The sequence below is a fragment of the Sarcophilus harrisii genome, chromosome 2 (assembly GCF_902635505.1).
Source record: "Sarcophilus harrisii chromosome 2, mSarHar1.11, whole genome shotgun sequence".
Lineage (NCBI taxonomy): Eukaryota > Metazoa > Chordata > Mammalia > Dasyuromorphia > Dasyuridae > Sarcophilus > Sarcophilus harrisii.
The window spans coordinates 314,135,089-314,160,854 of NC_045427.1; the positions used below are offsets into that span (position 1 = coordinate 314,135,089).

At 35.1% G+C, this 25,766-nt stretch overlaps 1 protein-coding gene across 1 annotated transcript in view; it reads left to right on the forward strand.

Moving 5' to 3' along the window:
- Window positions 1-18: 18 nt before the first annotated feature.
- Window positions 19-25,766, forward strand: part of NAA30 (N-alpha-acetyltransferase 30, NatC catalytic subunit) — a 51,231-nt gene continuing 25,483 nt past the window's right edge. The window contains exon 1 of the mRNA XM_031952637.1: window positions 19-136. The gene's annotated coding sequence lies outside the window, so the exon portion shown is untranslated. The remainder of the gene's footprint in view (window positions 137-25,766) is intronic.

Here is a 25,766-nt window from a genome sequence, read left to right on the forward strand (position 1 = left end):
CATGGCAACAATTGAAGTTCTAAGCAGTAGGAGAAGATCAAAAATGAGCCAACTAGGGTACTTTGACCCCAGGCTAGTCCAGATGTTGAGGACAAACCATCAGAAAGGACTGTGGACTGTGAAATTAGGATTAAAGGTAAATTAGAATTAGTTATTAGAATGAATTGCTAGGAATTAGTGAGAATGGCACAAAATGCACCTATGGCATTTGTTTCTTTTGAAAGTAGTTCTAAAGCACCATCTTTAAAAGAAAATATTGTTAATTATTTAATCGTTTTACTAAAGTTTTTTATGATTGGGAATTTTTTTTATTAAATCTAATACATTAGAGGTGGTATTCAGCTATAACTTATTTTTTACTTCTTAGATGATGTGATTATTTTAGACTATTACCAGGGGTGGCAGCAGCCCTACATTATAAAATTGTTTTTTTTTTGTGTGTGTGTGTGTTCACCTGAGGTTTGATTCCACAAAAACAGTTATAAAGTAACTCCCAATGGTAATAATGGACCTTGCTTTATGCTGGCTAAGCTGGCATTCCTTTATTGTGGAGGGAAGAGGCCATCCTGAAGATAGACCTTGGTTTGGTTTCCTTACTGCTTGAGGCATAAAATACGATCTATTGTGAGTATAGTTGTCTGAAATTTTTCAGAATTCCCATCTGAGATACTTTCTCAATAGAGTACAGTCAATTGATGGTTTGGAGGGGAATCAATATTTTTAAATTTAAATAGGAATTTTATCCTTTCAAATTCTACTGTAAACCAAGTTTTTGCATTTTATGACTAGGTGAGAATCTTATTGTGTTCTAATCTTAAACCTAGACTACCCTGAATAGGACTGCCGGATTACAGCCAATATCATATTGACATGAATGAACTGATATATTTCTGAGTGCACATTTGCTGAAGTTAATAGATCATTATTTGCAAAGATGACCCAGAAGAGAAAGAATAAGAAACAATTTATTTCTGAAATTGTTTTCTATCTTAACTATTTGGTATTGTATTCCTAATGATCTTAAAATAAACTTTTAATTTAGATTTTTTTTAAAGGTAGAAAAGAGTAGATAGTTACTCCAAACACAGAATCTGCTGCATTTCTAGCTTTGGTTTGTCTATGAAATAATAATTCCTTAAAAATGTATAGGTACAAAGATGTACTTATAATTGAACTAAATCTGCCATTTCTCTTTGCTCTCAATTTTGAGGGCATAGTCAGCCAGTTGAAAGCTGAAAGCACGGTTCCACTTAATTGCCGGGAAATGAAGGTCTGGTTAAAGATTAAGGATTAAGGTCTAAGAGTCTCCTGATCAGTAGACCATGACTCTTCTCTTTTCAGTTTACCCTTCTGTATAATTCTCTAAAATAATAATATCTACTCAGCATTAGGCAAGATTTAAGGAATCTCTTTTGTGTCAGATTTATTTCCTTGTATTTCAGATATGCCTAACTTTATTTAGTACACTGAAAACCAGGCAGCTCATCAGGGACCCAAAAGGAAGATAAAGCCATTTCTTTCTAAGATAAAAGAAATGTATCTAAAATCCATGCAATTTGTATTGATATTATCATTGAGCATTAGATAGTTATCCTTTATTAACTATTACATTGCCAAAATGTGTAACAAAACATAACTACTATCAGTGCCTCAACTATTTTTGTTCTATTAAATATTAAGCTCATTTGATTTAGAAGGGTTTTTTGTTTCTGCAAACATACTATTGTTGTGCAAGATTGCCCTCTTGTGTTTTCTCTGGTTAAACCATGATTATTTTTCAAGTTCAATGCTGAGATTTAACTTATTCAGAAATTTTAAGTTCTTGACTCATAACTTAATATGACAAAGTACATTGGTTCGTACTTTGAAAAAAAAGTTTTCAAATTGCAGTTCAAAGATGTATTGTAGTATCATTTTATAGCATGCTCCTTTTTACTTTTTTATAAATACATAAAATATCAATAATGCTTGATGTTTGTGCTGTGCTTTTTATCTTACAAGTACCTCCTCACATATTATCCTCATCACAATCCTGTGAGGAAAGCAGGACTGACAAATGAGTAAACTGAGATTCAAAGAAATTAATACATTACCAAAAAAATAGCAAAATTAGAAAGAGAATTGAGATTTTAAGTTGTAGTTTATTGCTCTTTTCACCACACAATGGAGTCAAATCAAAAGATCCAAACAGAAACATCCAGCAATGAAACATCTATCATAAACATATACACATATATGCATACATAAACATACATACATACATACACAGAGTGGGAGATAATGTCCTTACAGTTGTAAAAATCAAAACAAAACAAACAAAACAAACAAAAACACAGAGCTGGAAAGTACTTGAAAGGTTCTCTCTTTCAATCTATACCAAAACAACACATTTGTTGTTTGGTATACAACAATCCCTAAACTGGACAGCTACTTTTTGCCTGAAGACCTATAAGAAATAAATAAGAGATAAAAATATAAGAGATAAAGCTTGGTCACATGTAAAATGGGGCTTATTTTGTTGAAAATCTCTGAGGGTAGTATTATCTTGAGCCACCCTACCTCACACTCCTGTCACACTGAAAGAAAGACGTCTGTATTATTCTTTAAAAATGTGAAACCTCTTCCCAAAGCACCACACCAACATTGATTGCATAAACAAATATGACCTAGGGGTTGCTCTCCAAACCCTCTATTTGAGAAAGTATCTATGCCAGCCATGCTAACTCATAACCTAACTAAACTCCTGACTCTAGATTTTTCCATCTCCATCACAGCCACATTCTCTTGCTGGACATGCCTCCACCCACGAGGCATCCTCTTTTAATTAGTTAATGAATTATCCCCAGAATCTCCAATTAATAGCATTCCAGCCATGCCCACTTTGAAGACTGCTCAGCTCCTGAATCGCCAACCTTTTTAGCTTGCCCCTTGTTCAAGTATCTTCCCCTTTACCCCAGATTTTTAACCCTCTATTGTGTATTATCTTCACATTTTTGAATGCAAGCCCTTTGAAGCAAAAACTTTCTTTTTGCCTGTATAGTATTTGTATTCCCAGAATAGTGCGTAACACAAAGTAATTGATTAATAAATGCTTTATTTAATATAAAGCATAATGTAAGCTCTGGCCCCATTTTCTTAGGGCTAGGTAGACTACTTATGCCAACTCAGCGTTCTAGGGCCCAGTTTCTTAAACTGTGGGTCACCAATCCATATGGGGTCTTGTAACTGAATGTCAGAATCATGAAATTATGATTTATTGTTGGTAAACATTTGATTTGTATTCCTATTTTTATATACCTATATATCCCACGTTACATAAAAAATTTCTTGGGCAAAAAAAGGGGTTGCAAGTTGGGATAAGTTTAAGAAACCCTGTTCTAAGTTACCCAGAGAGATTTGTGGGTATCTCCATCCTTTGCCATAGTCTACAGCCCCCACCAACCTTGTTCCCTTTATTTTAGGGACCTAGTAAGTAGCAGCTCAGTTCCATTTAACCATATAGCATGGGATAGTTTTTAACATAGGAGTATTTACTTCAAAGATATAACAAAAACAAATGTAAAAATATTTTTTCCCAATGCTTTGAGGTCATAACCTCCTCCTGACCTACCTTAGTCTGGGAAGAAGGGAGTGGATCAGTTCCCAGCTCAGTTCCAACATAGAATTGGTTCCAACAAGTTCATGCCCAGATGTGGCATAAATGCCCTTGGGCTAAGAAACTTCCAGAAGTCTCACTTTCCAAAAACACTCAGTTCTTCAAGGTATTGATGCAGTGTTGCCATGAAACATAAATTGAAAAGAATGGATGATGAGGACGCTTTATTCTCCTCATGCCTCAGGGAATCATTGCTGTACTGGTTAAACTTCCAAGCTCCCTGGTAGCACTCTGGACATTTTAAATTTAAAAGGTAAAAGGTTCTATTCCTTTCACTAGTCACTGAGTTCTCTCATGTGGTGCTGGAAGGCCTTTTTGAATGATTCCATGTCCAAAATAGAGTCTATTCCTTAACAGGTGCTCAGACAATAATAATAATACTATTGATTAGCATTTATATATAATACACCCACTATGTACCAAGCATTGTGCTAAGTACTATACAAATGTCATCTCATTTGATTCTCACAACAGTCCTGGAAATTGGATTGTAGTATTACTCCCCGTTTTACAGCTGAGGAAACTGAGGCAAACAAGTTAACTTAATTTAATTGACTTGCCTGAGGTCAGTCAACTTGTAAGTATCTGAGGCCCCTTTTGAACTCAAGTGCTTCTGATTCCAGGCCCAGCATTCTTAACACCATCCTAACCTAGCTAACTAGGTATCTCCCAATTCATGTACCTTGCTCATGCAGCATTATGATTCTTCTGGAAAAAGTCTCTTAATCCTTCCATGTGGAGAGATGCTGTCAAAGCATATCCGTTTAGGCAATCTAGGCATGTGGTAGACCCTTATCCACATCACACTAGAATATAGGTATATTCCAAATCTGGAATCTTCATTTATTAACCTATAGTTAACTAAAATTCCCTGAGATATATATTGTTTTGCAAAAATTTCTCCCTTACAATATTTCCCTCATCTTTACTTGTGAAGCTGATTTGTTTTAACCTAAATTTAAGAATTTTATATTCATCCAAATGAGATTTCATCAAAGTAGATTCAGCCCATATCTTTTTTTGATCTTTATTCTCTCATTCAATTTATTAAATATTTTATCCTATAAACTTGAGGAACATGTCATATATTTATAGTCTTTGCTCAAATCATTGATAAAAGCATGAAATAGCATGGAGACAAGCATGCATAGATCACTGAAACACTCTCCTGGAACCAACTTCCAAGGTGAAAATATACTATTAACTTGACTGAAAGCATTCATCCAATTCCAGATCCCCTTGATTACACTAATGTCTAGTCAATCTTTTCCACAAGAATAACATGAGATTTTGTCAAATGCTTTGTTAGAATATATTTATTTTTATTGTCAGTATTCCTTTGATTATCAATTAAGTAACCCTGGAAAAAAATAGAAAGAAATAAGATTAGCTTATTAAACTGATGCTTTGTGGACACTACTTCCATTTCTGGACATATATTAACCAGCTTAATAATACATACTAGAATTTCACTCATAATAAAGTCAAACTCTTTAAAAAATAAAAAAAAAATAAAAAAAACGCTTTCCCTATTTTAATCCTGTGCTATCTTTTTTATTCTTCAGGATCTTTCAAAGATAACTGATTGTGGTTCAGCAATTATATTCAAAAGATTCTGAGAATGGATATAGTTCATCTGGCCTAGGTGTAGAAGCTTTAATTCTCAGTTGTTTGTGTCATAAAATACTAAGAATTAATATTAGTGTCCTGGCTTCAGGTGCTTGCTTTCTCTTGAATCAAAGACCTAATCAGTGATACTTGAAAAGAAGATTTCAGGGAAAGATCTTTATTCCCTGGAGACCAGATTAAATGGTTTATTTTAAGATACATACTGCTCATTTGTGAATTTTCTTGAACTTTGAAAGAGTGAAGACAGGGAAAAAAATTTCTCTAAGGGTCAGCCATCATTAACAATTAACCATTACAATTGGTAAATCAAAAAATTGTATATTGCATCTTGATTTTGCTTTGTTCCAAAATTTCATTTTTTGTTTAAAAATTACTATAAAATGTAGGTTGGACATTGGGTCAGACAAAATGTTCTCATTTGCCTTTGACAGATTTTGTCTAAAACAAAATTCATTCAGTATAGATTGGTTTCTTCCATACTCTAAATATTCTCTAAAAGGATAAAAAGGATGCCGATACTTCCCTGACTTATATTAGTTATAAATTTCTTGTTGGCATTTTTCTATTTTTATATGACAGATCATTTTACTTTGCAGAAAAAAAAAAAAACAGAAACACAATAACAGCCAAACAATTCTTTCTTCTCATTGTTTCTTCTCATCTAACCATCCACTCCAAGAAGCAATTCTGTCCCTAATATGGATATATTTTATAAGAATCAAAGTCTTTTCATTTTCTTTAGTTTTCCTCAACAATCTCAGCTCATTCTGAATTTTTTTTACTCTTGACAATACTACAATAGAATCATGTCACACTTCTATATTTATCCTCTATTACCTGTCTTTGCTTCTTTGTCTGAGATGCCTTTTTAAAATATAAATTTCTTGATGAATTAATTGTGCATTTACCTTTGACAATTCTTTTTCTTCTTCATGACTGGGATTCTTTCTTTTTATGTCATTAGAATTTTATTTTTAAGGCTTCTCATCCCACATGGACTTACTTCCCTTGGAGAATTTTAATTTATGAGAACTTATTATGTTTTTGTAAAACCCTTTGAAATCTATTCTCATAACTGTTCAGTTCTGTACACATATATTGTATCTAGGATATACTGTGACATATTTAACATGTATAGCCCTGCTTGCCATCTGGGGGAGTGGGTGGAGGAAGGGAGGGGAAGTCAGAACGGAAGTGAGTGCAAGGGATAATGTTGTAAAAAATTACCCATACATGGGTTCTGTCAATAAAAAATTATAATTATTAAAAAAAAAAATGTCTGATACTGTCAGAGAAAAAAAAAGAAATCTGCTCTCATAAAATATATGGTATATGTCAATATGCCTTGTCTGTCTTTTTCTTTCTTTTTTTTTTTAAACAAATAATATGGTATAGTGGTCAATTCCATATAAAGTTCCCATAGTTTTTAAAATTCTTTCTTGTTGGAATCATATTTTTAAATCAGACCTAGAACAGCAGTTCCCAAGTTCTTCAAGTTTTTGAAGAATGAAATGATCAGGCAAGACAAATTATTAACTGTTTTATTCAGGGTAGAGAGAGAAAATACTAATAGATAAGTGAGCTCTGGCCGTGTGTAGGAATGAGATTTGTGAATTGTTTCCTAAAGTTCTCATCTATTTCCTCTTTCTATCTAATCAGTCTATAGTTAACCCCAGTAGCAATATTGATTATATTACTACAGTTTGAATTTTACCCAAATGTTCACCATCATGCCTTCTACGTTAGATTTCCTCACATGACTTTATGAATGATTCAGTTTTAAGCTAGGTTTGAAAAGTCATTGAAAGCCATTTGCTGAAGTGAAAGGATACCAAATAGAAAGTATATTCCAAATGGCTAAGGATTTCATTATGCCCTCTGGGGCCTATAAAAACACTGAGCTAGCAGAAATCAGAGAATTCCAGCAAGTGGTTAGCCAGGAGAGAATTCCAATAAATTCCTTGAGAAGTAACTGACTGGAGAGTGGGGAAGAAATGGTAGGAGAGGGAAAAAAAGAGGCCTCAGCTCTAGTCTCAGCCAAATATCATTCCCTCCTACCATACTTTTAACTGAGGATGTCTTTGTGAATGTGGTGAATGATTGAATGATGTTGGATTTTCCATTCTCTTATTCGTGTCTTAGTAATATTCCTAGATCTACTGATAGCAATGTCTGCATTGGGAGAAAAGGACAGAAAGGACAGATTCACCCTACTTAAGGGAACTTCTTGAGCTTCTCATAAATAGGACAAAAACATTTACAGCAACCAGGAGCTTTACCCCTTTGCCATGGGTTTTCTATATTTTAACCCAATTACCCCTGGACTTTGTAGGTACTTAGGGGAGACTATATCACAGACTTTTGGATAGATGTTTTGTACCAATTGTCCTTACTGATGCTGTTGTCTATTTGATTAGTTATGTCCAACTATTCATGTCTCCATTCGAGGACTTATTGGCAAAGGTACTGGAGTGATTTGTCAATTTTCTTCTTTAGTACATTTTAGATGAGTAAACTAGGCTAATAGGATTTAATGACTTGTCCAGAGTCACAGAGTTAATAAGTGTCTGAAGTCACATTTGAATTCAGATCCTCTTGACTCCATGGCCTGAAATCTAATAATCGAGCCACCTAACTGCCATCTAGCTGTCCTTGTTGTCTTAATAAATACTTTTTCCTAAAAAAGTACTTTAGGTTGACTGACTAAATGATTCTCAGATGATAATCTTGTATATTGATGGAGGCTTGAGGTTTTTTGGGTTTTTTTATCATGATATAATTTGGTAATGCCTATGGATTCCTTCTCAGAATAATGTTTTGAAATGCACAAAATATTTTACATAGAATTACAAAAGGAACCAAAGGTTAGTGAAAATAAAGTTGCCTTTTTTTCCTATCCATGGTTACAATTCTTTTGAAATCTATCCATGGATCCCCTCAACTCTGTCCATTAAATACCCACTTAAAAAACACTAAAAACAAACAAACAAACAAACAAAAAAAACAGATCTCCCCCCTCTCCCCCCGCCCCCTGCCATTTCTGGAATGCCCTACATTCTTATTTAGGTTTTTATATTTTTTTAGATCTCTAGTTTTCTCAATGTTCAGCACAGGTGTGACCTTCTAAAAGAAGCCTTTCTTAATTTTCTTTCCCATTCCCAGTTGCAAGTACTCTCTCATCAAATAACCTTATTTTGCTTATTTGACATTATTGCCCCAGTATAAAGTAGGCTTCTTGAGGGTAAGGATTCTCCTGATTCATTCAACAAGCATTTTTAAAAGTCCCTACTGTGTACCAGTATCTGTAGAGTTGTTTTGGGGGGTTTTTTTGGGGGGGAGGGAGGGAAGGGGAGAAGAGGAGAAATAGGTTTCCTTTGTAACTTACCAGGTCCTTACATCTGGCACAATGCTTGCAAATCATAGGTGCTTAAGAAACGCTTTTGACTTTAACTGCTAGGAAATAAGACTAGAGTTTTGTGAGATTAAAGTGACAACAGTACTGTGAAAAGTGAATGAGTCAAGCAAATAGTGTAAATATATGTTAAATGTTAAATGTATGTGGAATTAGAAGACCTATATCCACCTTTTAGATAATGAATGTACTATTTATGTGACCATGGGTAAGTCACCTCACTCATCTAGACTTCTGTTTTCTCATCTACAAAACTGAGGGGATTAATTTAGATGACCTCAGAGTTCCCATCAACTTTTAAAATTATTATGCTATAGGCTAAAAAAACTAGTCAAAAGGTGTGTGTGTGTATTTTTAAAATCCAGATTCATTTAACTTTTGATGGGACCTTAAAGTCAGAGAAAATGATATATGTTAGGATAGGAAATGATTCTATAAAAACCAGTTGAGAAAGGCATTTCACTATATTTATGGCAATAACAATTTGGCACTTCATTCTTTGTAGAGAATTCCTTGTGTTGACTTGGAATTATAAACTTAAATATTACTAGAATTATAAACTTAAATATTACCTATAAAGGATGTTTTGTTGACTTTCAGAATAAGAAAAAAAAAATCTTGAATTCTGTTTTTTAAAAACTATCTTGACAATATACAAAAGGGATGAAATACTAAAGCAGTGCTTCTTGCCGTTTAAAAAGACAGGGCGACGCTAAACAAAAAAAAAATTACTAAAAGGGGGTTAATATCCAAAATAAGTAAGGAGCTAGCAGAAGAACACCTTATTGCCCTTGACAAATTCAAGTCACTTGTCATAAGTGAACTATTTCCTGAAAAATTTAGCCAATGTAATCAATGAGCCATTGTGACTGATATTTGAAACACTGCAGCTAACAAGATTGGAAAAAAAATTGCTCTAGTTTTCAAAAAAGGGAAGAGAATCTAATATTCAACCTAGTATTATAATTATTAGATTTTTTTATTTTTATAATAGCTTTTTATTTTTCAAAATACATGCAGAGATGGTTTTCAACATTAACCCTTGAAAAACCTTGTGTTCTAAATTTTTCTTCCTCCCTCCCCTAGATAGCAAATAATTCAATATAAGTTAAACATATACAATTATTCTAAACATATTTCCACATTTATCAGGTTGCATAACAAAAATCAGATCAAAGAATAATCAATTTAAATAACAAGATTAACTTGTAATTTCTAGGGAAATTCTGCAATGCATCATTAAAACATGCTTTATGAACTTCTAAAAGGGGAAGTAGTGGTCACAAAGAGCCAGAAAACATCATCAAGAACAGATCATACTAGATTAACATCATTTCCTATTTTTGGCAAGTTTAGTAAACTAGTAAATAAAGGGAATTCTGTGGTGGATGATTACAGAGAGGAAATTGATGGCTAATGTAACCACTAGGTGTCTCTGTGGAGGGTAAAGTTTGGCTGCAACCAGAACCCTTCCCAATCTGTAATTCTCTTTTGCATCTAAGGCTGAATTGCTTAAAAATCCTTAGCAGCCACACCCTGTTGTAACAAGTTTATTTTAGTTTATCAGGGTAAAAGTGACCTTTGTGTCCATTTGATTGCTTCCTCTTGCTACTTTGGGGATCTTTTCAAAAAATGCAGATTATTAATAAAAATTGCATATAGCTTTAATCTCTCAGATTAGAAATGAAATCTGACCACTGACAGGAAATCTGACAGGAAAAGGTCCTGTTACCTTTTTTTTTTAAATAATCATATGAATTTAGATGAATTAGTTACTGGTTTCCTCTTTTACTGTGTGTACACAAATGTATTTAACAAATATATATATATATATATATATATTAAAGATAAATATGTAAATATATGTATACCTAATTATTTAATAATGTATATATGTGTGTATAAATTCTTGAAGTATAAGAATTTATAATTAACCATAGTTTTTCTATGAAGTGAAAATCAAGGTAAGATATAGCTTTAAATGCCTAGAAAAATATATAGAATGACTGAAACAGGCATGAGGAAGGCAATTTGGGGAAATGAAAAAAAAAAAGTTGGGTTTTTTCAAGGGGTATTTGGACCCTTTCACATTTGCCCAAGTTCCTTGCTCCATCAAATTGAGATTTTGACCTGAAATCTATTTCATAGTTACAGAGCAACATTTGCAAGATGCCTTCAGGGAATCCATAGTGTTGTGTTATATGTATGTGCTCTGCTCCATATGCTGTACTGTCCTTCCCTTACCCATTGTTTACTTCTTTTTTAAAACTCCCAGGAGTCACTCAAAAAGTTCAAATCTCTCTCAGAGTTAAGTGGGGGTATGGATTTTTCTAAACTAAAAATTCTATACTGTTAGGCCTCAAATTCCTTCCATGTTGAGTTCAGGGAATAGGCAATAGGTCTAGAATTTATGTTCCAGTTGAAGTGAAAAGTGAGAAGTATGAAAAAGAATATTTACTATGAAATAAATTTAGTTATTCCAGCAGGTTGTGTTTTAAGCTTTAACTCTCTCTCTCTCTCTCTCTCTATCTCTTTCTGTCTCTGTTTGTCTCTGTCTCTATGTCTCATTCTGTTGTCTCTGTTGCTCTCTCTGTCTCTCTTTCACATACACAGACACACACACACACACACACACACACACACACACATATACACGCAGCTTTGTTAGTTATATATAGAAATGCTGATGATTTGTGTGGGTTTATTTTATATCTTACAACTTTGCTAAAGCTGAGAATTGTTTCCAGTAGGTTTTTGGATGATTTTCTAGGATTCTCTAAGTATATTATCATATCATCTGCAAAGAGTGTTAGTTTTATTTCCTCATTGCATATTCTAATTCCTTTCATTCTTTTTTTTTTTCCTTATTGCTAAAGCCAACATTTCTAGTACAATGTTGAATAATAGTGGTAATAATGGGCATCCTTGTTTCACTCCTGATCTTACTGGGAATGCATCCAGCTTCTCTCCATTACAAATAATGCTTCCTGTAGGTTTTAGATAGATACTGCTTATTATTTTAAGGAAAGCTTCCTTTATTCCTATGCTCTCTGGTGTTTTTTTAAATAGGAATGGGTGCTGTATTTTGTAAAAAAGCTTTTTCTGTATCTATTGAGAATATCATATGATTTCTGTGGGTTTTGTTATTGATATGATTGATTATGATAATAGTTTTACTGATATTGAATCAATCTTGCATTCCTGGTATAAATCCCACTTGGTCATAGTATATTATCCTGATGATAAATTGTTGTAATTTCTTTGATAACTTTTAGTAGTTTTGTTTTTGTTTTTGGTCTTTTTTTTTGCTGAGGCAATTAGAGTTAAGTGACTTGCCCAGGGTCACAAAGCTAGGAAGTATTAAGTGTCTGAGGTTAAATTTGAATTCAAGGTCTCCTGACTTCAGGGTTGGTACTCTACCCACTGCACCACCTAGCTGCCCCTTTGCTAATATTTTATTTAAAATTTTTGCATCAATATTTATTAGGGAGATTGATTTTCTTTCTCTGTATTGACTCTTCCTGATTTAGATATCAGTGTGATATTTGTGTCATGGAAAGAATTTGGCAGTACTCTTTCTTAACCTATTTTTCCACATAGTTTATATAGTATTGAAATTAATTGTTCTTTAAATGTTTGGTAAAATTTACTTGTAAATCTATCTGGCCCTGAAGACTTTTTCTTAGAAAGTTCATTAATAACTTAATTCAATTTCATTTTCTAAAATGGGATTCAGTAATTTATTTCCTCTTCTGTTAACCTAATTAATTTACATTTTTGTAAATATTCATCTATTTCATTCAGTTGCTACCATAGAGTTTGGCAAAATAACTCTTAATTGTTGCTTTAATTTATTTTCATTGGTGATAAGTTCACCCTTTTCATTTTAAATGCTAGTGGTTTGTTGTTTTTTTTTTTCTGATCATATTAACCAAAGGTTTATCTATTTTGTTGGGTTTTTTTTTCATAAAACCAACTTTTAGTTTTATTTATTAGTTTAATAGTTTTCTTAGTTTCTATTTTATTAATCTCTCCTTTGAGTCTCAGAATTTCTAATTTGGTATTTAATTGGGGGTTTTTAATTTGCTTTTTACTTGAATGCCTAATTCATCAATCTCCTCTTTCTCTTTTTTACTCATGTATCTCTTTAGAGATATAAAATTTCCCCTAAAAACTGCTTTGGGGGCATCCCATAAGTTTTAGTATGTTGGCTCATTATTGTCACTCTCTTGGAAGAAATTATGAATTATTTCTGTGATTCGCTGTGGATCCAACTCATGTTATAGAATTAGATTATTTAATTTCCAATTGTTTTTTAGTTTATCTTTCCCTGGTTATTTATTGAATATATTATTTCTGCTTTTCCACATTTGATTGTGAGGTTTTTATTTCCTTATATATGGTCAGTTTTTGTATAGGTGCCATATACTGCCAAGAAAAAGGTGTATTTCCTTCTGTTCCTATTCAGTTTTCTTCAGAGGTTTCTCATATTTAGGTTTTCTAGGATTCTATTAACCTAGTTAGTTTCTTTTTTGTTGTTGTTTATTTTGTTGTTAGATTCAACTCCTCATTCTTAATCCATATATCCAGTCAGTTATTATATTTGCTATTTCTACTTCAAGAACATCTCTCATATCCATTCCCTTCTCTTTATTTGTACAACTATAACTTATTTCAGGCATTTACATCACTACTCACCCAGATTATTACAACAGCCTCTCAGTAAATCTGTTTGTTTCAAGTCTCTCTCCTCTTCAGTTCATCTTCTATTACCTTGCCAAAATAATTTCCCTTAATGCCAGACAATGTCATTCAGCTACTCATCAGCCTCCAGTGGCTTCTTTGTGCTTTTAGAAGTAAATAAAAATTCCTTCATATAGCCTTTAATGCTCTTTATATCCTGGCTTCAACCTCTCTCTAGCTGTTTACATTTCTCTTTTTCCTATACTCTTCAGTACAGTCCAATTGGCCTTTTATTTGTTCACACAGGACACTTCAATTCTTGTTTCTGCATCTTTTGACTAGCTGTCCCCTGCCTGGACTGCAAGCCAATCCTGAGGTATAAAATATACTCCCTCCTCATTCTGCTTGATAGAAAACTTCTCTTAAGACGCAGCTCAAAAAGTTAATATGAAGTTTTCTTTGATTTACCAACTATTAATGACTTTCCTTGCAAAATACCTTGCATTTTCTTTCTATTTACTCACTTTATATTTATTCTGTATACACTTATATACATCTTTGGTATCTCCTTTATAAGAATATAAGATACTTATGAAAAGAAATTGTTTCACTCACTGTACTGATGCCTCTAGCACCTAATGCTGTCCTTGACACATAGTAGTTATCTAAGAAATATTTGTGGTTTGATTCAATAAAAGGAATGTAGGTCCAGATGGTGAAGAGCAGTATTGTTTAGAAGTAATAGGAAACCACTGAAGATTTTAAGAACAAGATGAAAATATGTATATCAGAAATACTATTTTGGCAACTATGTGGTAAGTGTATTGGAAAAGAAAGAAAATGAAAGCATAATGATCAATTAGGAGACTGATGAATTATTCATTATAGTAATCTAGGAAAGTGGTTTTAAAGTCTTGAACTGGGGTATTAGCTATATGAAAGTATAAATATGGACAGCAAATAAAGAAAACTACTATATACCAACTCTGAGGTATGTATTATTTAGTTTAAACTAAATAATACATACCTCAGAGTTGGTATAAATTATACTTTAACCCTGGAACACTGGGATTTTTTTATGATAACAGTTGAATTATAAGCAATCATTTTAAGTAACAATAATTGTAAGGCTGAGATTTTTGCTGTAATGATCAAGCTTGGATTAAAATAATTGACTAATCAAACAGGAAGAAAATTACATGGTCTTTTTAAAAAATATTTTATTTTTCCAAATACATGCAAAGATAGTTTTCAACATTCACTCTTCAAAACGTTATATACCAAATTTTTCTCCTTTCAGTCTTCTCCTCTCCCCAAGACAGCAAGCAATTCAATATAAGTTAAATATGTTCAATTCTTCTAAACATATTTGATATTCCTCATGCTATGCAAGAAAAATCTGTTCAAAAGAAAAAAAAAAACCAAGCAAACAACAACAAAAATAAGAAAATACTATTCTTTAATTCTCATTCAGTTTCCATAATTCTCTCTCTGGATGTGGATGGCACTTCCCTTTACAAGTCTATTGAAATTGCCTTGAACCACCTCATTGTTAAAAAGAGCCAAGTCCATTACAACTTTATCATCACATAATCTTGTAGTGACTAAATACAATGTTCTCTTGGTTCTGCTCACCTCACTTAGCATTAGTTCATATAAGTCTTTCCAGACTTTTCTGAAATCAGCCTGCTCATCATTTCTTTTTTTTTTCCCCAACAGTACATTTTATTATCATCATTTCTTATAGAACAATAATATTCCATTGCATTCATATGCCTCAATTGATGGGCATCTGCTCAACTTCCAATTCCTTGCCACCACAAAAAGAATTCTACAAACATTTTTGCACATGTTAATCTTTTTTTCCTCTTTTATGATCTCTTTGGGATAAAAACCCAATAGTGACACTGCTGGATTAAGAGTGTTCACAGTTTGATAATTCTTTAGGCACAGTTCCAAATTGTTCTCCAGAATGGCATTTACAACTCTACCAACAATGCATTGGTGTCCCAGTTATCTCACATTCCCTCCAAAATTTGCCATTATCTTTTTTCTGTCATGGAAAATGGCATTCTTGCATTGGATTTAGGACAGTTATTATACTTAGGTATAGATTGTACCTCTAGTTCTTAAGGTATAGGGTTAGGGAATTGATAATCATAAGAATAATGAAACTAAGATTTACACTGATACCTTATGCCCCTTTGAGGAATAATAAGTTGGGCAGGATAAGTCACATGGACCCAGAGGATGTTAAGATTAAGAGTGAAGAGGGAAAGGGATGCAAGTTTCCTTCTAGAAGCTGTTCTCTACTCATTACTTTCCCTTTTAGGCTTTCCTCATTTATACCTTCACTCCCTTGGTCAGTTCTTTGTGATACCTTTCTCCTGGGACCTGCCTTCTAGGTTTTATCTCTAGCTTGTCTTCTCTTTGGGGTGATGATTATTGATTTCACCTATAACTTTTCTGCCACCACTATCCTCTTAATACAAATGTATTCTGACTCCTCCCCCTGCCCATGCAAGAATTCCTTTTTAATTACAGTCTAGAAATGTACAAACAGGAATCAATGCATAGAAATGAATATTTCCAGGCATTATGCCACCAGAAAAAAAGAGCTAATCAATATGGTGTAGAGCCTTTGACTATTATCTCCTCAGATCTCAAAGGAAAGATTCAAAATGTAAATGAAAATGAAAAAGCTGTATCCCCAAGAAAGTTTTTTTTTGCATACCTTTCCCACAGATTTCCAAGATTAAAGATAGTAAAGCATAATAATATAATGTTCATCCTCTAGTTAAATTTTACACAATTCTCATATTTCATGCAATCTATGCTTCTCACCAAAACATATTGTGTTCATGGAAGAAGAGTAAGCATAAACTTAAAATGCAGTGTTAGTGAGGTACCTGTATACAGAATATTTGGTCAAGGTAACTTACAACTCTAGAATTATAGGGCCATAATACCTTTTTTCTCACAAAATGAAAAATCCCAGAAATACTATAACCAAAAATCTAGAGCTTCTAGGTGAAACAACAATTTATCACAAATAACTAGCAACAGATCGGGTGGTAAGGAACCATGGTCAAGATCCCACAAGAATTGGCAGCTAGTGCTATAAGAAAAGAATTTTAAGAGATGATATTGCAAGAAATGAAAGAAATGGATAGATCAGTTCACAACTCCACCAATAGTACATTAATATCTTATTTTCCCCACATCTATCCATTCCAATATTTATCATTTTCCCTTTTTTGTTCTCTTAGTCAACCTAATAGGTAAGTGGTAGTACTTTCCAATCAATAGTGAGTTAGAGTATCTTTCCATATGACTACAGATAGTTGTAATTACTTTATCTGAAACTGTTCTTATCTTTGGATTATTTTATCAATTGAAGAATAGCTCTTATTTTTCTAAATTTGACTCAGTACTCCATATGTTTTAAAAATAAGGCCTTTATCAGAGAAACTTGATTCAAATTTTTTTCACAATTACTCTTGCTATATCTATTTCCCCTCTGTTTATTCTATTCTCTCTTTCCACTCTGTCCTTCTTATTTCCTCCTCCAATCTGCCCTCCCTTCCATCACTCCACCCACCCTCTTTCCCCTATGAGCTAGTGCTCCTCCTTGCCACCTAGGTACTACCACCCAGGACTGCAACTTGGAATCAAATATTGGAAAAGCAACAGAGAACTGTCTCTGTGCTAGCAAAGAGACCCCCTGTAATCTCCTTGTGACAAGTTGTTTGACCCCCTTACCATCTGTGGACTGAGACTTCTGAAAGCCACTGCTACTGCTACTGATTCAGGAGCTCCCAAGGTTGTTAGAGCTGTAGTGCCATGGCCTATGCTGGGCAGTGCTCCACTTTCACCCAGGTGTGACAAACCTTTCCAGCCAACTTTCTAAGTTGTCTTTGATGTCTGTGGTCTGAAAAGTCTGGACATTTCCACTGCTGCCACTGATTCAGTTGCCCTAAGGTCTATTCCTGGTTTGCTGGGGCTGGGGCTGTGCTGGTGCAGCCTGTGCTGGATTGTACTCCACTCTCATCCTGATGCAACAAACCTTTTCTGCAGATCTTCCAAGTTATCTTGGGCTGCAAAATTATTTTATTCTATCTCTTTGTGGGTTTTGATTTAGAATTTGTTTGGAGTCATTATTTAAATGTACTTAATGGGGTTTTGGGGGAAAGTTCAGGGGAGTCCCTGCCTTTGCCTTTCACTCCCAGCCTTTTTCCACAGGAGTTAAAGAATTATCTTCCAAGTGTTGAGATTAGTAAGGGGGACCCCAAACTGTCATAGAAGGATGTTGCAAGGTGTCTCAAAAGAATATGCAGGCTTGAACCCATCTCCTTAGTCAAGGGGTAAAATTTATTGTAATTGTAACACTATTACACGTGGACTGAATTCAAAGAAAATTCAGCAGAGAAACAGAAGCAGAAGGAGACATCACTGATAGGCTAATTCTACAGCTCTGGAGTGGTCTGCAGAATTTGGTTATCCTAACAAGATTATCATTATTGCCTCAGGAGTTTGGTTCATATGATTATGCTGAGGCCAGAATCTATCTGACAGTCAGCAATGAATTGAGGAGTGGTCTATTCAGAATCAGACAGATTGTTGTTCTTAGACTGGGAGTGTGGGAATTCCCTGAGACAGACTCCAATGCCAGAAGATTTAGGATTACTTACTTATTGTTAGCACAGAAGCCCCCCTAAAATTTGGAGACCTCCAAACCACCACTATATTTTCATAGAAGCTATACATTCCCCCCCTCCCCCCTCAAGTAGTCACTCTCAATTTCATTTGGAACAAAGAGATGGAGGTCTTATCTAATAAAGCTGCTTCATGCTGATAAAGGACATAGAGCTAGCCCTGCCCAGTGAGGTCCAGATTGAGGAAGGGAGGCAACATGGTGGCAGTAGCCTTCAGTAATAGCGGGTCCTCGGTGTCAGAATCAGTTAGCCAGTCGGATTCAGGGTGAACAAATAGTTGGAAGTTCATAGCTTGGAGCCTGGAGAAAACCAATCTCACAAGTAAGTTAAAAATGCAGGGCCCAAACATGAGCAAAAAGAATAATTAAAAGTGCAATTAGTAGGAATAATAAGCAGAAACTCCACTCAGAGGAAGGCTGGAAAAGATGAAGCTATCATGAATGCCTCTTGTCCAAACAGGTTTTCATAGGATAAATATCAAAGAATGTTTTCCCCCAAATCCCAACTTTCACCTCCTTGAAGAGGTGAGGGGAGTGTCTGAAGCTGTGGCATTATATAGTAAAAAGAACACCCAGATGACCTAGGGTGCAAGAACCATAATGTTTAAAAGGTGTTAAGCATTGGGTAGAAAGGATGACATGCAGAGTGGAGATAATAATTAATCTTAAATGGGTTTAATCTCCTTTAGCAAAAACCTCTGAGCCTTTTCAGTCTTACAAAGGGAAGGCTTTTACTCAATTAATAAAGGTGACCACAAAACCAAAAAGCAGTTTGAAGCCCCTGAGAGGGGGTATATGTCTGTTTAATTGTTTCTCCTAGTTTGTGACCAGTGAAAATAGGTTTCACAAGGGATTGGAAAACGTTTTTCCCAAGTGAGTAGCTTGGTATAGGCTACAGAGAAGTTTCCACTGGCTGGCTTTGGGATTTGGAATCTTAGTTCTCAGGAGGCTATGAAAAAGCTTTAAGGAAGATGGTGTAGAAGCATTATGAGTGAGTTTGGCAGAATAATTTTGGAATGGATATCCTACAATTATTATGTGGGTAAGGGATCCTTTCTGCCAAGAAAACAGGGGATAGTCAGGTTAAGGTTATTCCCTTGGGGGGATAGCTAGTTCAAATGGGGGAGATGGTGACATTTGGGAATGGGGCCTTTGGAAATAATGCATCAGGTTACTTATATGGACTGCCCTGAGGATGCTGAGAGCACACCCAATAATCCTGAATGCCCCCACTGCCCACAGAGTTCCCTAGTCTAGCCAAGGACTAAGGGGTTATCTTCCCACTGGCAGGAGCCCACAGAGTGACACCAGGAGAGCTGGAGAGAAAATACTAAGAGCAAAGCTCTAATCCTCAGAGTGTTGATAGAGGTAAACCTGGAAAAAGTGGGAAATAAGAAAGAAAGCTAATCTGAAGTGCTTCAGCCACCTTTTGAGTTATTTGAGGAGTGAAGGCTGGGCAGGCCAAAAGAATCTCCCACTGACTTGCCTCTGGGATGAGAAGCTGGCCTGAGAGTGTTTGAAACCACCTAGAAGGATAAAGGGTGTGTCCCCTTGATTTGGAGCTGGGGAAGTAAAGGTGCCATGGTCAGAGGCAAATGGGCAGCTGAATCTGTAAGCCTGTCTTCCTTGCATATTTAATAGAACTTTTTGCTATTAAAAGGCCCCTTTCTTTTCCTCATGAATGTGCAAAATATTAAAAGCATATTTGGAATCAATGTAGATGTTCGTTCTCATTCCTTTCCCCAATTCTAAAACTCTGAGGGCAAAAATGCTCTGAACTTGGTGGGGGTTAGAACCTCCAAAGGTTGGCCTAGCGTGAACTTAGAGGCTTAGATGGGTGTGTCAGCCACTGCTCTAAGGCAGGAGGGTCACCCCAAAGACACCAAGTTTTTTTGAGAAGTAAGCAAGGGGTCTGGGCTTGACACAAGGCCCCTTAGGGGTTGGCTCCACCTTTCATTAGGGCCAGAGCAAGAGATTAGTTTAGCTTTCAGGGTTTGTCACAAACTGATAAAACTGTAGGGGATAAGGGGTGGGGGTGGGGTGAGCTGGAAGTTTAGGGTTTGCTTGGCTATAGTCAGAGAAGTTTCTCGGGTGGGGCTACAGATCAAAATACCACCTAACCCATCCTGGCCATGTGCATTGGTGAGGGGGCTATGTGCCCCTGGATTTGCCCCTTCAAAGTCAAAAAGAAATTGTGAGTCTTTATGGTTCGCAAAAGAAAGCATCTTTAAGATCCAGAGTGGAAAACCATTATGTCTCCTAGGATTCTTGTATTACGGTCATGGCTTCTACTGATTATTTGCTCTGATTATAGAAATTGGCTATAAGACAAAAAAGCAGGGACATAATTATAATAGCATCAAAACAGGTCCTTCAGGCTTCAGCCTGAGAACGCATACATGACAGGATAAGGCATCCTTAGATCTGTTTGACAACTGATCATACATTAATAACTCCATCTCATAGCCAGACTCAGGAATAATCGATGGTAAACAAAAAAACAGAACTGGGAAACTGAGTCAGAAGGATCCTACCATAAGCAGAGGCTAAGGTTGGGTGTCCTCCCAGCTTTTTGTCCAGATAAGTTGTCCACCTAGACATTTCAGGAAGGCATTTTCTGAGTAATTTATGGCATTTCTCTCTGGAAGCGTGGGCTAGTGACTTAATAATGAGACAATCAAATGCAGAACTCAAAAGAATATCAGTTATAGTCCCAAGAGATTTTATCTCTAATAGCAAATTCTATTAATTGCAGGTTAGAACTAGATACATTATTTTAAAAGTTTAATAGGACTTAAACCTAAAAGAGATTTTGTTTAACATGTTTTATATGTTTAAATTTATCCTGGTGCAAAGGATCAGTCATTATATAAGTTTATAGATTCCTAGTAAATGCATTCCTTGTTTAGAAACTATAAATCCTCAGTTCTCAGCTGATGATGTTTACTCTGATGGTTTCAAGAAAACTGGCAAACTTACAAATTAAGGGGAATTGACAGAGATCCCAGGGAAGGGGCTGAGCTTACTGTTGCTCACCCCAACTATTCTTAATATTTTCATGGGTTATACTGTTTGATACCTCCTTCCACTCTGTGAAGGGGGAAAGGAATTGCACATCTCATACTTCGAGGTAAACTGATAGGTTTAATATGATGACAATAACTCCAAATAACTTAGTTAACAATTTTGGAATTTTCCTAAATAATAACCAAATAGTTTTAGCTGTAGTTTCTATTCCCTTAAATAGATTTCTCTTTTGTTTTAAGAAGAAAACTTAATTCTTAAAATTCTTAAATTGAGATAGCACAGATATTAAAATTGACTTAACTTTAGTTAATGAGCCTAGACAAAATGAATTGCAATTTGGTTATTTTCCAATTCATGAAAATCATTCTCTTTTGTGAGCCAGGAAAAGGATTAAGGTACCAGTTTTTACTGAACAGAGCCTTCAGAAGTCTGACTCCAGATAATGAGAGTTTTTAAAGTAGTGGCAACCTGCTTTTCATTTTTCCTAAAGTTCCAAAACTATTCTTTTAACACTATCAGTGCAAATAGATCCCTTTAGTGGGCTTTCCTTTAAAATTGCTTTTACTGTCATCTCTCAAACAAATTTCCAAATTACTTTACACATGCATAGAAATAATTTATTTTAGTCACATTAAAAAACCCCATAAATTATCAAATATGAAGTAATTACATCCAGTAAAACAGTTAATATTCATGTAATATATTTTATGCTAAGCACTTCTGCAATCATGTGGTCTTCATAACAATAAGTATTATTTTCTTGACAAATCAGAAAACTGGGCAGAGATAAAATAATTTGCCATAAATTACATAGCTAATACATATCCACAATTGAGACAGAGAATGGTGGTCTTACCAAATGCAGAGACTGACTGGTTTTCTGGGTACTGCCAGGGGTATCCAAATTTTTCCCAGGCAGTTCCTGGCCAGAACCTGCTGAAAGTTGGGATGACTGGTTCCAGGTTATCCCTTTGATAGTAGTTTCAGGTGCCAGGGCTCAGGGAATGCTGATCATTGGGCCTTACTCCCTACTCCCCCAAAACTGGGTTGCGGAGGTGTTTGGGCAAAGTTGTGTGGGGTCCCCACAGCTTTGTTTCCCCTATTTCTACAGGTGAGGCAGAATTTGAGTTTTAATCTGATCTAAGAGGGATTATGCCATTAAAAACCAGAATATCCCCCAATAATACTATTACTGTTGTTTCCTAAGCCCTTTCTGGGAAAGAGTTCTCTGAAACTTCTCAAAGAAAAGAATGGCCTGTCAACTGAAGGATATAAGCAATTTCTCCAGGCTACACTGTACTTTCTAAAGGAACATGAACCTTGATACTAATGTGATTATATTGAGGAAAAACTAAAGAAAAAAATAAAGAGGGTTCACCAGAACTATTTCCAAAAACCAATCCATTCTTATCAGGTAAATATCCCTGCACCCTTGATTTCATAATTCATGGAACTAGAGAGTTCTTTTCATTACTTTGGCAGAATTGATTTGCTTCTATGAAGTTGAACACATGATTAAGAGCAGTCAGGTGCATGATCATGCAGTTATTGATCAACAGGGGCAGGTTTTTTGCTTGAAATAGGAAAATGCCATTTTTTTTTGTTAGTAGGAGACAGATTGAGAGCCATTTGGGTTAGATGTGCTCCACCTCATACCAATACAGGTCAACAGGAATAGTAGCCTTGTTTTTAGCAAGGGGAAATCATATGCTCCTGTGTTCAGCACAATGTTTTACCATTTCTACATCCATGTTGGCAAAGAACCCAAAATACTCTAATGTCCTTGTAATAATAGCATAAGGTAGGTTGTTTAACATATATAACATATGTCAGGTGCTGATATGTTATATAAATAACTATATGCAGTGGGAGGCATTGGAAAAATTCTTAAAAATTGATCCTGACCCCAAAAGTGAGAGTCTTTGATTACCCAGTCCTGTGCTCTGCAGATTCCAGACCACTTAGTGAAAACATGTCCACTCCCCAGGAATCAGTATAAATGAAGATCTTCTTTCTCTCTCTTTCTCATGGCTCTCTCATATGCCAACCATGCAGCCTGGAACTCAGCCTACCAAGAAGCCTTGCCAGGGTCCCCATTCCCTAGAGTATCTCTTGTTGCCACATTAGTGGCTAATGAAGTCTAATTTTATATACTGATCTCATAACAGATGGAACCATCAGTAAACCAGCAAAATGGGATTCCAAAGGATCTGTCTTATAGGTGGGGACTTACTGGGTTAGTGAAAGAGAAAGGGTTTCAAAATTGGAGACTTTAGTCTCTAGAATTGCCAACACTTGTTTTTGAAGGGCACTAGCACCAGTGGGACACAAGCAAATGTGATTTTTAATGTGCCATTTCTGTTTAGCAGTAGCCTCCTATACCAAACCATTTTTGTTTGAAGAGACCATTTTGAAGAATCAAACCCATAATAGGCAACTCTACATCTTGTTTGTATAACATTGCATCATTTACTCAGTAGAAAATAGAGTCCATATTAGACAAGCAGCAGCTTTTAAAAAATATTTTGTTTTAATCATCTAAGACCTACCTTCTTGCTCTCCCACCCAAACTCTCCCCCAACTCCCACCCCCTTGTTCTGGTCATCTCAATAAAATGGGAGCATAATAAAACAAAACCCATTATAAGCATGCATAGAAAATCAAAGCAAATTTCCACATCGGCCACATCCCAAAAAAATATTTTTGTCATTCTGAATTCTTTGTCCTTCATCTCTTTATTTGAGTTGGGTAATATATTTTATCATTAGTCCTCTGGAATGCTGATTGGTCATTATACTGATAAGCGTTCAGGACATTGGCAATCTATCAAAAGTATATACTATAACTTGTGTATTCATTCCTCCTTTAAAAAAGAAAGAAATATTTTTGTATATTCTTTGTTTTGCTTAGGGCTAATTCCTTCCTTAAACTATCCTCCCTCTAATTCTCCCTTCCCCTTTCCCTTCCTGTTTCCCAGTTTGGTGAAATGGGGTGTGTGTGTGTGTGTGTGTGTGTGTGTGTGTATACTGTAGATAATACAACAGTATGTGTATTTTTGCATTCTTCCTTCTTTTGACTAGTTCAGATGAAAGTAAGGTTCAAGGGTCAGCCACTCCTTCCACTCCCTCCTCCTTTGTATATGTCTACATGTTACCCTGATTATGCAGTTTTCAGTAAACTTCCCCCCCCCCCAACCTTGCAGGCTGAGAGTATGTAAATATACCCCCAGTATATTTTTCTTTTCTTCTCTTTTCATTTTCTTATTAAAAGTCTACATCAAGACATAACGGAATCACTCTCAGGCCTTGTTTAATTGGATTCCTTTTTGAACCTTGAGGATGATATATGGTTCAGAGGGGATACATACATATATACATCTTTCCATATTTGAATGTAAGAAACTTATCCTTGTTTAGATATTTTTCATTAATATTGCCTTTTTATGTTTCTCTTTATTCCTGTGACTCAACTTTAAAGTTTCTATGTGGCTCTGATCAGAAATGCTTGGAGTCTTCTATTTCATTAAAGATCCCTCTCCCTGCTGACCTTCTTACCCTTCCTACCCATCACTAGTTTTATTGGGTAAGTTATTCTTAACTGTAAGTCTATACCTCTTTCCTTCTAGAGTACCAAATTTCAAGTTCTCTGCTTCTTTATAGCAGTGATTGTTAAAACATGTATGATTCTGACTGTAGCTCCACAGTATTTAAATCATTCTTTCTGGCTGCTTTTTTTTTTTTTTCCTTTGACATGGAAGCCCCAGATTTTCACTATGATGCATTGGGAAATTTTCTTTTAGGAAGTGACTTCCTCTCTTCCTTTTTCTACTTTTCCCACTGGTTCTAAAATTTGAGCAATTTTGTGGATATCTAGGCTCTTTTATCTTTATACGTTTATTTCTGTCATGGTATTCAGATTGTTCTACAAGTCTTACATTTGTACTCCTTGATTTTTTTTCCTAGGTCAATTGTTTTTGCTCTGAGATACCTTAAATTTTTTTCTCTTTTTTAGCCTTTTGCTTTCGTTTTTATTTTGTTGTTGAGGTGATTGGGGTTAAGGGACTTGCCCAAGGCCACACAGCTATTAAATACAAAATGTCTGACACTTCTGATTCTAGGCTAGTGTTCTATCTACTGTATCCCTAGCTGAATCTTTGATTTTGTTTTAATATCTCTTGTTGCCTCATGGAGTCATTGGCTTCATTTTAATTTTCTGGATGTCTGTTGCTTGGGCAAAATTTTAAACCTCTTAAGCTAGCCTGTTGATTCTTTTTCTTTCACATTGTCAATTTATAAATGCTCTAAATCAGTACAGATTAGAGAAATACAAATTAAGGAACTCAGATAAACCATTTCATATCTCTCAGATTGGCTAATATAACAGGAAAGATAATGACAAATATTAGAGAGGATGTGGGAAAGCTTGGACATTGTTGGTAGAATTGTGAACTGATCCAACCATTCTGGAAAGCAATTTGGAACTGTGCCCAAAGGGCTATCAAACTATGCATACCCTTTGATCCAGCAGTGTCACTATTGGTTTTTTATTCCAAAGAGATCTATAAAAGAGGGAAAAGACTCACATGTACAACAATGCCTGTAGCAGTTCTTTTTATGGTGGCAAGGAATTGAAAATTGAGCACATGC